This window comes from Triturus cristatus, chromosome 8 (genome assembly GCF_964204655.1).
Source record: "Triturus cristatus chromosome 8, aTriCri1.1, whole genome shotgun sequence".
Classification (NCBI taxonomy): domain Eukaryota; kingdom Metazoa; phylum Chordata; class Amphibia; order Caudata; family Salamandridae; genus Triturus; species Triturus cristatus.
Window position 1 is genome coordinate 1347791144 of NC_140591.1, and position 15387 is coordinate 1347806530.

General features: G+C 38.9%; 1 protein-coding gene across 2 annotated transcripts in view; it reads left to right on the top strand.

The window, feature by feature from the left end:
- Positions 1 to 15387, top strand: part of NCAM2 (neural cell adhesion molecule 2) — a 1313898-nt gene that overhangs the window by 21252 nt on the left and 1277259 nt on the right. The gene's annotated exons all lie outside the window — the stretch shown is intronic.

The window sequence follows — 15387 nt, forward strand, 5'->3', positions numbered from 1 at the left end:
CACCTAATGCACTTTTTGCGCCATAAGATATTAAGGCAAATTCCAAACTACTGGCCTGAAGAGCATTATACACATGTGCAGATATCTTTTTTTTAACTTCATGCGCAAGACATCCAGGCCCATATTTATCATGGTATTGCATCATCCTCGTGTCACTCAAGGGGGAGCAAGAGTGAAGCAAAACCTAGATGAGATTTACCAAGAATTGCATGGCCAACTTTTGTGGCTCTGCATGATTTGATAAATCTGGAGTATGCGAGGCAGCACAAGTCGCTGCCTTGCGTTACTCTGCCCCAGAGAGGTATTGCATTTGTAGGAGCATGGGTTGTTCCCATGCATCCACTCATGGATTCTGAATTATTCCCTGATTTACCAATACTGGCAGTCCTGGGAATGTCTCAGAATACTAATGAGGAGAAACATCTTTATTTCTCCTCAATGTTCCTCTTTCTATGTGTGCTGAATTTTACAGCACACATAAAAAGAGGAAAAAGCCTCAGAGGGCTGTTTTGGTGTAGGTTGGTGACCATTCCTGCACAAAAACAATCCTGCATGTAAAACAGGCACCCTTACACCATGGTGCAAGGGTGCCTGGGTCAACGCTAGGCAGCAGCTTGTGGGCCAGCGCAGTCAGAGAGTAGGAATGTGTCATATAGATAGATATGGTGCATTCTTGGTTTCTCTCTTTCACGGAGTGCAGCGCAGCTCGCTGCCTTGCTGTGTTGCATTGTTTGAAATGTTGATAAACGTGGCCCTATTTTTAGGTCGAGCATTCGAGATCTCTTGTATATACTTTAGTATATACTTATATATTAGTATATACTTATATGTGTATGTACTTTGTGGGCTCTAGAGATCAACCCTAGGACTTGTCTGCTTCCGCTTAGGGTCTTTTTTTTCTGTTCAACTGCCTCTATTTAACTGTTTGAATAAAAAAGGACCAGTAGAGATCAGTAAAATACCAGAATTGCTTTCTGCTGAGGGACTTTCTTTTTTAAAAATGTTCTGGCAACTACTTCTATTTAACTTTCTTAATAAAAAATGACCAGCAGACGTCAGTAAAATACCGAAATCAATTTAGCATTCTCTAGATTCCAGTCCATAGAAATAGTCTTCCACGAGCACCCGTAGACAATAATATTTTTTTCAAATCTTGTATTTTCAGGAATATGACCACCGAAGCCCCTGCTTTTATATTAAAGCAGAGCTTTGGACTGTAGCATTTCCCGCTGAAAGGCAATATTTCTCTCCATGTGTGTCCATTCTTGGTGAGTGAGTCACGCAGTTTGGTGCTTACTTTCCACCATGTTAAAGAACAGTAGATGTTTCAACACCTAGGCTAATGTGCTGCATAGCTAAATAAATATAAGGACCCAAAGGCGAGACAGATTGCATTGTAAATGCTTGTTCCCTTTTGCCAGCAGAGCAGATGGAGAACCTTCTTTGGAATGTCCTCAGAAGTGCTAACTAGTATTATTTTTCTGAGTCTTCAAAGCATATTATTCCTCATTTTAATAGTAGGATCCACCAATATAAACCAATCTATTCTATTGCTATGCTTTGATACACTGCATGTTTTTGTGAAGTGGCTGAAGATATGTGGAGAAAGATTTTGAACATGTTTTCCGTACTAATTAACCACCAGATTAGAATGAGCTTTTAATGGTGTTTAAATCAATAAGTTTTAGTTATGAATGGAAGCATGCATATAACATTTGAGAATTATTAGACCTTTGCTTTAGAATGTAATTTATTTACTATCTAGTACGTTTTCTGGCTGTGTCTGTATACACACTTTTAAAAAGTGATAAACCTGATCTTAGCTAACACAGAGTAGTACAAATGTGATAAATGAGTGAGTGTGAGGGGGACTGGGGGTGTAGTATCATAGAATCTGAATACTAGCCAGGTAGCAGTTGGTATAGTATGCAGGCCGAGTTGTATTTTATTGTAATCCTTGGCAGAAGATCTTGGCTTTGAAGATAGGGGTATATAGTGTGAAGGCATATGCTGCAGTAGGACATTGATCAGATGTTCACAGAAGCAGATAGTGTATGTGTGCTTGTTTTATGTGGAAGCCTCATGTGTAATGTAGAAGAAAGGGCCAGAGTGAAGGACACATACGTTTTAGAAATCAAGGAAATCATGTTAATTTTATCGTCACTGAGATGACAGCGTGATATGTTGGGAATTGCTTTGTAGTGACATCTTGGTGAAGTGTTACCCAGTGACAGGAAATAAAGATGACATGCAATTTTTGGAACACAAAACATTTATTGTTACAGCTTCATGAAGCATTAAATAGGACTCACAAGTGATGGGGCTATTGGAACACTGAAAACATGTTTGAAGTGATTTCCAGTTGCGAAGTAGGAGATTCAACTGGTAATGGCTAAATTTAATTAGCATGATGTCTTAGTAACCTATTAAAATCATTTGCAAAAAATATTATAATGTGTTGAAATTAAATGTCATCACCAATATAAACATTTGTCTCACAGTCTGTCTGAGAATGGTTCAAGCAATGTTTTCTGCCATTTAGTTAAACCATAATATGAACAAGACCAGCTTCATGTAATGTATCTCACTATGTTTGTCTTTTATGACTTTATTTGTTTAAATCGAATAAAGTATATATTTATTGATTGATTGATTGAACAAGACCAATTTCATATGCATAATTAGTATAACTCTAATCAAATTATAACTATTGTAAATAAACATTGTGAGATACAGAACAGCAAGATCCATTTCAGCTGGGTGTCGCAGAAAAGGGTATCTGGCCCTGTGGAGCCCTCTTTCGCCACCCACATTTTCAGCAATTCCTGTTTCCCGTACAGTAAAAAATTGCACACTGCACCTCTCTAGACAAATCCAACATGACGCATCCTTTCTCCCTCAGTGCAGAACCTGTGTGCCAACTCCAGAAGTGTGGCCTGGGAAATTAGCACAGCCTCCTCCTTGGCCACATCAAACCAGCTCTGGGGGCAACTTCTTTCTGACTGGGACTGCCGGACTGGGGGTAAAAAGGAGGCCTGTGTCCAGGTGTCAGCTAACATACGTCTCTTTAAAGTTGGTCATGTTCCTGGCGCAGTCCATATGGTGACCCTTTCAGTAGAACAGAAACACCTCCTCACCCCAAAGCAAATTGACACTTCATCAAGGGGATTATTCAACTTTTCGATGACAGTCGGAGCTTATGCACATTGATCTGCAGAGGCTTTAGGCAGGAAAATTGTAACTTTCTAAAAACACCTTTTCCTTAATAGTTATGACAAATATGATTTTACAATTCAATTGAATTTGATACTATTAAAAAGAGTCTATGAATTGTATTTCGAAACGTTTCTTAACCAAAATTAGCTAATGGAATAATGTATTGAGTGCTTTCATATGAAACAGCTAGCCTTGCTACAGTATAAAAAGCTTTTAGGGCTTTTTCACTATAAGTGCTCATGTAACACTCAATTTCTATATCACCTACTTTTAAATTTCATGCACAAGAAATGGGAGTGATTCAAAAAGAGGCATTTTCCAACACACATAATTAGCTTCGCTCCTGAACAAAATCCCTTGGATTCCTAACTCTCCTTTAAGAAGTTTTCACCTACAAAGGTTTTGTCCTATTCCACATGGACTGTGCAATTTTCTGCTGACAGACCTGTCTGTAACTTTCCTGACCATGCTGGTATTACCTCAACACTGACAAAATGTCACTTTGCAATGTAATACTTTGAAGGTGACAGTTTCAAAAACATCTTTGAGGTAGCCAATACTCAGGACAAATGATTTGAAAAGTATAGCACAAAGAGATGAAAAGGAAACAGAGCGCAAATAGAAGGAAAAAATAAGAGCGAAGAGCAGAGGATACAGGTGGGGGAATTAGTACCCTATCATAAAGAAAAACTGAGGAAAAGAAAAAATAAAAATAGTATAGGTGCAGGAGTAGAGGCAGAGCTTCGTACATAAAAAACGATCTGAGAGAAAGAAAGGAAAGAGGAAAAATAGAGCAGGAGGGTTACTCCAGTATGGAAAAAAAACTTAACATATTGACAAAAATACATTGAAGATATAGCATGATCCAAAATAAATAATAGCACAAAAACAGAAATACCATATCAAGAGTGTTAACATGCACATTGGGAATAGGAAAATGAAAATTGAAGTTAAAAAAATAGGAGCAAAAGTGTGAAATAACATGTATTCAAATAAAAAAAGGAATTTATGGGTACACTTTCTGCATTTGCTGTCCAGCACCATATTCCCAGTCTGACTATGCATCTAAAGGCCATTAACCACATAACACCCATACTAAAGTGTTGCGCAAAAAAAGAGTAAGATGTTGAACAAGACACACAAATCTACCTTTGGATACAGGTAATTTCCCTGTATAAAATTTAAAGTGGACTCTTTCTGCCTCCCTACTCAATTTCCAGGTTATCATTGAATCATCCACTCCACATACGAACAGATTGTGGGGCCATTCAAATACTATGGTTTTAGTCTGTCCTCAAAATGTAATTAGATGAATAGGTCATCTTCCCAAGGCAAAACACCTTTGCTGCTTCGGTGCAAGAAGCTGGAGTCTAAAATATATTTGCTGCCTTCAAACAGATAAATATGTGAGTCTGCTTATGGTCCAATCCAGGGTTAATAGTCTATTGGCTTGGTCTTGGAAATTTGTTAGTCTGTTACCAAGTATTTCTTCTACTGTGGAAACGTTTATGAAAGAATCCTTGATCATTGTGCCTAGGTGCATACACAACATCAGCAGATGATGGTTCGATTAGCTTTAGGTCTCACTTATTTTGTCATAAAAGCAATGCAAAGGGAAAGAATAGTACTAAGATTGGCTATCCATGCTCTCAAACACTTTACCTCAAGGCTAGCATTTGAATGTTGCCATTGAACAGCTTTACTGTAAATTGAAAAAAATATTGCCCCCACTGTGTTTGTGATGGGAGGAATACAGAAAATGAAGTGTATTTCCCATTCCTTTGCAACGTACATACTGATGTCTGATTTATCCTCACCTAAAGAATTTGGGATCCGCCCCTATAAAGATGATAATGAGAAATTGGGTTACTGCCACAAATTATTAACCTGTGCTCAACCCTCTGGTAGCTTTGCACAGAGCAGTCAGGCTTAACTTAGAGGCATTTTGTAAAGTATTTATGCAGCACTTCAAACAGTAATAAGTAAAAACACAACACAAGAAAAGTTCCCCACTAACTTAGAAAAATAGAGCAAAGACAAATGAATGAATTAAGACCAAAATGACAATTATCCAATCAATAGATCCAGGGAGATGCAATTTTAAATATTTAATTAAGATAGCCTCGAAAAGCCCATTTCACCACTCGCAGCTATCTGGTTGTGCAAGACTGGGAGCAAGTCACACGTTCAGACTGTCCATGATGCAGTGTGGGTCGAATACAGAAACCAGGTTTGTCCTACTGATAAGTTACATTCTCAGACCAGCGCATGGTGGCTGGGGTGTGAGAAGCAGAGAAAGGTTGCAGTGCAAAGAGCAGTCCAGGTGTCACAGATACAGATCTGCTTTGTTCTCACAGATGGTCAGGCTGAAGCTTTGGGATGGCACTCTCTGTGAGCAGTCAACGCTATAGCGCAAGGGCCTGAGTTGACACAACTTCACTTTGGCGAGTAGTGCGAGGAACAGGGTTTTGGTGCCAACGAGTCTTTTCAGTTGGGAAGAGCTTCAAGAACTTCATTTGAGCTCCACTGGGCCCACACCAAGGGTCCAGGACATGAGAGGCACTGCCTTAGGTTCAGGAGCTTACTCTAGCTGGATCTGGGTTGTGGTTCAGGTGGTTGGATTCTTTTATGCCCCTGTAGCTCTGAGCAGGAGGCCAGAAAAGTAGCTCTTGGAGTCAATCTGGGAGTCTTCAGTTCAGGTGCAGGCCAATCCCTCTGACTAAGACAGGAGGGCAGCAGGGTAGATGTGCAGCAATCCAGGAAGGCAGCAGTCCAGCAAGGCAGTAGTACAGCAGGGCAGCAGCGCAGCAGAGTGGCAGTCCTTTCAGCAAAACAGCAGTTTTTCTTCCTGGCAGAGTCTTCACAGGTCCAGTAGTGTACTGAAGATTTGGTGTATAGGGTCCAATATTTATACCAGGTGCCTCCCTTTAAGTGGGAGAAGTTTCTGTAGGTTTCCTTTGAAGTGCACAGGTTTCTTGCCTCCTCTGCCCTTGCTCCAAACTAACTGCAGGCAGTATGCAGACCTTTGTGTGCAGGCAGGACACAGCCTATTCAAGTTTAAGTAGGGCTGAGCCCATCTCTGCCCTTCCAAACATTCACAACTATGCCCTGTATTGTGTATTGCCATCTAGGAGGAATAAACAAAGTCCAACTGCCAACCACATCCAGTCACGTGACCCAGGAACAGGTTGCAGGCACCAAATAATTAGGACAGGAAAATGGCAACTTTCTTAAAGTAAACTTTTTAAAATTGTAACTGAAAATCTGACTTTATCATTAAAGAGGGTTTCAAATTACAATTTCTCAGGCTCCAAACATGAAATGTTAACCTGTTACGAATCAAAATGTTGCCATTATTAAATGTAGATTAAATGTAATGAAGCAGCCCAATAGTATCCTATGGGAGAGGTAGCCCACACAGTAATGAACAACAAATTTGAGTTTTTCACTAGCAGGCAGCCGCGGCCCGTGGAGGGAGTCCCGTGGGGCGGTAAGGCGGGGCGGGGGAGGGGCAGGGTGGGGGGTTCTAAAAACCGGAATATGGATAATTGCAGGTAAGTAAACAATTAAATAAATAAAACGAATTTCGTAGCGCACCCTGCATCGCAAAATGCAGGGAAGTTTTGTTTGGACTTTTCGAGAAGCTATCAGGCAGATTTCCTTAAGTATGCAATTTCAGGATTTGGTATCATGTGAGAAAAGGCATCTTTTACAGCACTCATTTCTTTAGGTTTTGGAATGCTAAGAAAGAGGTGATATTTTCTTCTTCATAGGCTGTGCCACTTCTTAGTGATAATCTTTCTTACTGGTACGATGGCAAACTCAGAACAATCACCTAAGAGGCAATATTTATTCCTTCTAAATATAACCAATGTAGGTTACTGAGGCGAGACTTCTCGACAAGACATGCTGCCATGAAAAATATTATTAATACTTAATTTCAAACACTGTCTCAGATGGTTTCTTTGACTCTGCTGTGAGAAAGAAGCATATACTTCAACACCATTCTGAGGTTTTCTTAGATTGTTTATTAATTCCTCCTTTGATGCAAGGCACTTAGCACTTGTTATGTTTTGTTATGTTTTGCTTATTGTTGTCACAAGAGAATAGAGAATTTAAAACCTAAGCAGCCTAGTCTCCTGGTCAGGCAAGGGGGCAGTTCTTTGAAGTCCTGTGCTGTTGGAACAAAGTTTGTTAGCATTAACTCTGTAAAATCTGGAAGAAGCTAACAGAAATCAGAAGTAGGAAAAGTGCTATTTTAGTTTGTTTGTTTGCTCAGAGTGTGACTAAACTGAAGTACAATCAAGCTGCTGTATAATAAACTGGTAGTGAACTGAAATCATAACTGTGACAAGCACTTTAGAAAAATCTGGAATCGTGTATAAATGGCAATGCACCCAGTTACAAATTCAGAATTTAGAATCCTATACGAGTATTTTGGAACCTCGGGACCTGGGATTAACTGCTGTCTATGGCACTTAGGGTTTGATTATGAGTGCTTGTGGAAGGGTAAGAGTTATTTATTGCACCTAATAAAATATGATATCCTGGGGAGTGGAATCTATTTGGTGAGATCATTGTTACCTGTTACAAGATTAGCCACATAATATCTGGTTTATTTTAAGGAATTAGATCAAATAATTCGGGAATTTGTCTGGAATAACAAACATCCCTGAGTGAAATTTGCCACACTACAATTGGATGTAGCTTCAGGAGGTTTAGCTTTACCACATTTTCCAACATATTACCAGGCATCATTAGTAAATTTGTTTTCACAATTGGGTGTGGAAACTTCAGTATTTGATAATTTTATTTTGGTGCAGATGCTGAAAGAGAGTGCAATAAGGCTCCCGATTTTCTTACGGCTGGCACAATTGCCCAAAAGGACCAGCTACAAAGTGACCTTAACATCAGTAGAAAGAATGCCGCTTTTTTTAAAATTACGAGATATTCCAGTATTTCATGCTTTTACTCCTATAGAGGACTGTGCAGTAGGTGGTCTTAGATTATCTAGAGGTCTTTATCAACAGTGGCAAGAATTAGGCTTTAGTCGGCTTGGAAATTTCTTCAATCATGAGACTTTAATAACATGGGAAACAGTCAGATAATAAGCTAATTCTTCAACAACAGCCCTCCCTCTGAGCTTTTATCAGTTAGTTAATTTTCTTAAAATCAATTATGTAACATTGAATAAGATGCCAGAGCAAATCGCCTGGCAAATGGCGAATAAAATGTTGGGGGTAGGAGGCTGGTACCATCTATGCATCAAAAGGCTAATTCAGAAGAGATTCTGACAATAGAACTTCAAAAAATCTATTCAGACACCGGTTGAAAGTTCAATATAAGGGAGTGGCAACAACTCAATGAGTTAGCAAAAAAAGCACTTAGAGGGGCTAATTACAAGAGGATGAATTTTTTTATCTAGATGGCTTGCCTACTATACCCCCTGAAATTGCATAAGATGTTTCCAACAAACCCAAACCGATGCTTTAGATGTAATACCCAGGATGAGGGCGGATGGGTACTATGAATGCAATAAGCTACGACTTTTTTGGGATGAGGTTTTTGCTAAGATCTCCTCATCTCTGTGTCTGAGAATTCAACCATCGGTTATGCTGGTTTTATTTGGCACTTCGGGAAGGTGAAAGGGTTAACTAACATCAGCAGTATTTCATATTAATTGCCATAGCTGTCGCAAGATCACTAGTCCTGCAAAATTGGAAAACAGAAAAGCAACCCAGGATTGACCACTGGGTTAATAAAATGAATAGAACTTTTAAGTTTGAGGATGCCTATGCGAGATGGGTAGGAGCAACCAAAAGATGTAGAGCTATTTGGCACGAGTACTTCGAGCAGGCTGAGAGGGAAGGAGAAGAATTATAAAGGCAAGGTATTCCAGAGTCCCCAACCCTCCCATATTCAAATAAGGCGGGACAGATTATGTATATTAGCATTACGCTTGACATAGTAGAGGAGCAAGGCGATTAAAATAGAGCTCAAATATCATGCACTTTATTTAACAACTGCTGCTATTCTGCATTTTGCACTTTAAATAGCTTTTGTATGACATTTTATCTAAGAGCTGCTGCTATTAGCACTATGCACTTTAAACAGTTTTATGCTTCATTATTTATGAAATACATGAGTTATGATACTTTCAGGCTGTTTTATTTAAGGCCTAAATATTAAGCACTTTATTTAAGAACTGCTGCTAATCATTTGAAGGTCTACATGGTGTACATAAGGCTTTAATGCTAGCTTGGAATGGCATTTTAATAATGAACTGCTGCTATTTGCATTTTGTACTTTAAATAGCTCTTGTCTTTATCTAATTTAAGCCCGGTCTGCTAGTCTTTATCTTTTAGGGTAGAAGTTAGGAGTGCTGCCAGCTCAATATTCACTTTCTCTGTTTGTATTATGGTTATAATATAGTATTGGTCGTGCCACTAATCAGATAAATATTATTACTGTTTTTTACGTGTAATTTAGATGACGCCATGTGTTATGAATGTGCAATTGCTGTTGTTCTGCTTTCTTGTTCAAATAAAAAAAAGTATTATTTAAAAAAAAAAAAAATCTGGTTTAACAGTCAGATTTTGGTGACTTTGATACCAAAACTGCGTGTTCAGTTACTATTCCTTTTGAAATTCCGATCTCTGCACATGGTTTGAAATATTAGAGCACTCTTCACCAGCCCCTCTAACTCTTCAGCTCTTTCCATGTAGCCATATACACATATGTGGCAAGTTTGTGTAAACAGTTCAAAACATGCGGATATTTGTCTCGAAATTCTGTTCTGCCATGCACCGGTAAAATATTTTGTTTGTGTGGAAAAAAAGGACACTTTATAATTTGTTTTCAATGAATGGTAAATCATTGGCACGCGTTTTATAAAAAATGAAATGCTATGCTATAAATATTTGTCTTCGCTGTGTTCCGTCTACACTTTCACCTGAGATGCAAACATTTACAATCCAGGATATTGCAGCAGATGTGCCCTTGATATAATTCATGACATCGCCGATAAGGGACTTTTTTTTCTCATCCCGATTCGCAACCTTGGATTCGGTTTGGGCGTCAGCGGAGTGTGACAGCATAAAGAAGCCTGGCGCGCGGAACCGCTCACCGGCGGAGCCTCATCTTTATTGAAAAAGATGCAGCACCCGACAGAGCAGAGACGGCACTGATAACTGGGATAACAAGATATGAATGGAGAGACGCGGGTCGAAGTTCATTCATTTCAAAATATAGAAAAGATGGTCCCATCAGCTAGCAGAAACCATTTAAGGTACTTTGAAATGATAGCCACGAGAAAGCAAGTGGCATTAGCTGAGAAAGATGTGCTGCGACGTGCAGAAAAGCTGTTTCTTCGATTCGGCAGAAGCATACGTTTTCTTGAAGTCTGCCTGTCACCTGAATAAGATTGTGAAAATCGGGTTTCCGTCAAATTCATGACAAGAACCTGTCGAGTTTCGGTTCACAAAACAAGTTCCACGTATTTCAGGGAGGGTGCTGCATTTTTTTCAATGAGGATACAGGTTGTCATACATTTTAAAGTTAAATATACGTGTCCTATTTTTATAATGGTCAGACGTTCTGATTATTTGTCTATCAATCAATTTGGATTTCTCCATCCATCCATCCATCTTCCTGTCTGCCTGACTGTCGCTCTGTCTATCACATCTCAAAGTTTCTGTTATTCTGGAAAAATTAACAAATGTCTTTAAGGAAGGCCCTTTAACCTCCCCCAGGGGCTACTTTATAGACATTAAGACAAGAATGCGTACACAGATATCATATAGAACCTTAAAAAAAGACCAACTATTTTAGAAATATGCATTGTTTATTCCCTTTTCAGTTTCCTTTTACTGTATTCCTTTTTGAAAATGTATAGCACTTAATGGACTTGCTTCAAAATTATCTTACAATTGATATTGTTATTGGCATAGCTATTATATTGCTGTAAAATTCTATGTAGTTTTTTTCGGTGCTCTTTTATGTATGCTGTTTTTATTCAATCTAAAATTCAATAAAACATTTCGAACAAAAAAAAAGAATATGCATTGCATTTATTTTTCAGTTCCGTAAACACATTTCTACAAACTCACAACCTATCCATATTGGCTAGGGAGTGCTTGTCAAGTAGATCAAAAATGTCAATCTCATGCAGTAATAACTGTAAGGGCTTCACCGCCACTAGCAAAAAGGATTTCCTGTCCACCCTATTACAAGTGCCATAGGATATAATGGACTTGGAATAAAATGGATAGTATTCCAGTTAAATCTTTGACTGAGAAACCAGTGCGCCAAACTTTAAATCAGGCCCCCAGTTTACCGAATTTACAGGTTGGACAAAAGAGCCGCTAAGAAGAGGTTATTAACCCAGCTCTCAAAACATGGAGTAAAACACAAGTTTTTAGTTGTCTACTAAACTTAACTGAAGTTACATTTATACACAATTGAAACGGGAGAACATTCCCACAACAGAAAGCCCTGTAAGTAAAGTCTGGCTCCGAGATCTGGACTTCTTGGGTGTAGGGAGTCTAAATAAAGTAGTGTGGAACACAACTAAATGTGGACAGTTTAGCAATGAGATCCTTCTCTGCTAAAAAATCTTTTTTATAGAAGAGAAAATGCCTTTTTGTGAATGCAGGCTTTCTAAAAATCAAAATAGGACGTGTGAGTCAGACAAGTGAGGACAATAGAAGTGTGGTATAATCTGAACACCTGACTCGAGATAAAATGTGCCACGTAGTGAATCAATGCTTTTAAAGGATAACAGAAAAGGGTCTTTTGCGGGGGACCAATTTGGTGGAAATTACTCCTTGAATATTATAGAACTCAAGTGCTTCAGCTACAAATCTAAATTATTAACAGTATATGTATAGCGGGATTTGGCACAGGAAAAATAGTTTGCAATAATTAAAGTATTAAAACACCAAAGCCAAGTGAATGGGTTCATCTCACAGTTGATGATAATTCACTCTCTTGACAATATTTAAAGCCCAGTTTCAACTGGGGCTATTTCAGAGGCTGGTACAAATAGCAAAAGTTTTATTTTGCTGGGGTACAGATGGAGGGGGAAGAGGTTTCGTTTAATCCTTTTAGATGAACAAAGAACATTTTGTATTTTCCGAACTAATGACATTAATGTTTAGACGACCATGTTACTTTTGTTTATGTGAAAGGAGATCGGGCCGTATTATGTATATAGCACACATTCCATTTTTGCGCCACAGCACACCTTTTAAAAGGTGTGCTGGGCGCAAATAGGGAGAGTGGCCCATATTACAAATAATGTGTCGCTCTCAGGGCAGCCACAAACTCACACTGCCCTCGGGGCAGCATATTCAAGTGAAATGCAGAGCGGCTGCTTCAAAGCCACTCCATGTTTCTCCATGCCGAAGGCAACCCACCTGCACTTTGAAGAAGGGAGAGAGATCAACTTGAAGGTAGATGCAGTGAGTTACTGCACCTGCCTACAGGGGGATGCCTGCAGAATCCATAGGATCCCCTTTCACCCCTTGAGAGGGCTGCTCTCAGGGGGCGCGCCTTAGGTCACCACCTTTTTCGTGGCACACTTTCAGTGAGTCTCCTAAGAGCATGTTTGCCTTTGTGCCTGCATCATTAATATGGCTCGTGTGCAGAGGCAAAGTGATACCATCATTTGAATGCAGCAACGCCCACCAGGCAAATGTGGGAATGCCCTCCCATGCTAGCACTGGCACTGCATGTGCACCAGCACTCTCTGTTTTGGACGCACAAGTGTCTACAGCCCCTTCTGTAATACCAAAGTTCCCTGGTTGCGCACAAAGCAGACACAAATGCTCCTTGCTCCCACAGGGCACAACGTATAATGCAGTCCGTGATGTGAGCAGTTTAATGTATAGGCAGAAGATGTGATAGAACATGGTCTACACCTAGGGCCAATTCTTGCCACTGGAAGGACAGACACCTAGAACACCCTGGAAGAATTTGTTGAAATTGGTTAGTCGTACTATGTTAGCATTACCCTCTTGTTGACCACATTAATGTTTCCCAAGACATCAAACCAAACAGCAGAACATTATCCCACCTTTGGCTTGCAGATTCTAGTGTCCGTAACGAGAAGAAATACAGACTTCGAAGTACATTTTAGTCCATGCCAAGATGGATAATCAAGAAGAAGATTGTATGAGTGGATGTAGTACTCAAATACAAACAATATGATCTTTTCAAATATTTCTTTCTGTGAACGAATGATTAGTGGCTGTCCTGAAGTTTAGTTTAACAAGACCAAACACTACCAGCAATCTGTATTCCATAGGGGTGAAAGCAGCTTTTATTTTAAGCATGAGCAGAAGTGTGCCTGATTCAAAAGTAATCACTTATTATTCAAAACATTTCTGAATATCAATCATAGTATCAGCAACAACAAGCTTCTAGAAATCCCAGTGCATATTTGTAAAGCGCACGGTTAACCATTGTGATACGATGCACTGAATAACAGGCGTTTATTGTTATCCACCTCAGTGATACTCATTAGTCACCAGTAGGATGGGAGGCTGAGTCAAGCTACTCTGATTTGAATGTGTGCCCAAGCGGCGAAACACATATCACTAGAGTGGATGCATTAGACCACTGAGTCACCAGACCTGGATAAGATGTATCCAGGCTCCACCAGCAATGCTTTCCTCCCATCTTTCCTTCCATCCAACTCAATGACAAAATTGGAATTTCAGAAATGGTTTCTTATCTGAGACCGTGATTTACTACTAGAGAGTCACTGTAAAGCTTTTTGTATTAGCCCTTCACATGTCTTTCAAATTAAATGATATAAGTTGTAGAACATTGTGGCAAGGTAAATCTCAGACTTGAGCCCTTGAACATATACTATAGCAGTGCTTTTCTAATGAGTTTCAGCCCTATTTCAATTTGGGAAATGCAGTGTTTTGAAAAAATGGCGTTGTTTTCATGTCATAATATTCTAAAATAATTGATTTTTGTATTCAAATAATTGAGATATTCTTTCAAGAATCAATTACTTTTATTGAGAATTACAGTTTCAGTTTCAGTTTATTTATGTCTTTATTTCGATTAACAAAAAATCATAAAAGACAACTTGCATCAATAAAACATACAGCCTAGCACCGTACCACAATAACCACTGTAACCAATAAACAGTAAAACCGTTAGAGAATTACATTTCGTTTTCTAAACAACCACTTACATTTTGCCATTTTCGAAAGAGGGGAATTTTAGTAGGATTGAATGATTTTGGTTTGGTGAAAAGGCAGTTTTACACTATATTCCACCGAACCTGCAGTTTGGAAAATTACATTTAACCAGCAGTAGTTATGAATCCAGACTGGGTCAGATGTTATCAGATCTCTAATAATGAACTTGTCCGAAACATCATTTTTCCAACAAGCAAGAGTAATCGTTGACATTCCTACAGAGGGTATGCATATAATGACTTAAGCATACAAACCGGAAGGACCATATAAAAGTAGCGTGCATTGTGAAATACATGTAAAAATACTGCATCCTTGAATATATTGCCAATTATTATGTTTTTTCTTCTTTAATAGGTGGACCGTTATTTCATAATTTAATCCAGGGATTTGGCTGCTAGCGATGTTGCTATTCATCATAAAATACATTAATAATGCCAAGAAATTAAAAAACTTTTGTTACTCCATTTCAGGCTTGCACACATGTCAAGATACTTTTATATTGTAGGAAGTTCCCATATTTGTTAGAGCAGCACATATATATGTTCTACAGTGTAATTATTGAACACATGTATTTGTGTATTCTTTCAGTTAATATCATACATACCCTGTGAGACATGGGAAATCAAAAGAGAATCTCACAAACTGAAGGGCCTATACCTTCAATTCCTGTGCAAGGAAATGTAATTTACCAAAAACTGACCTGAGACTCCCTTTTGCACATGTCTATTTGTGGAGAATTGACCAATACAACTATTTAAAACAACATCCCTCTTTCTGTAGCGCACACGCTAATGCACTAACCCTGAGTGATAGTGCATGTTGTTTAGATAGACCAGCTCAGAAACACAGAGCAGCACAGATATTAACTTGTGGAGTTACTGGGCTAATGCATGCACCAAGGATTGCTCCATTTCTTCTGAAAAAGGTAGAGATTTGTCTCCAATACCTATTTGCA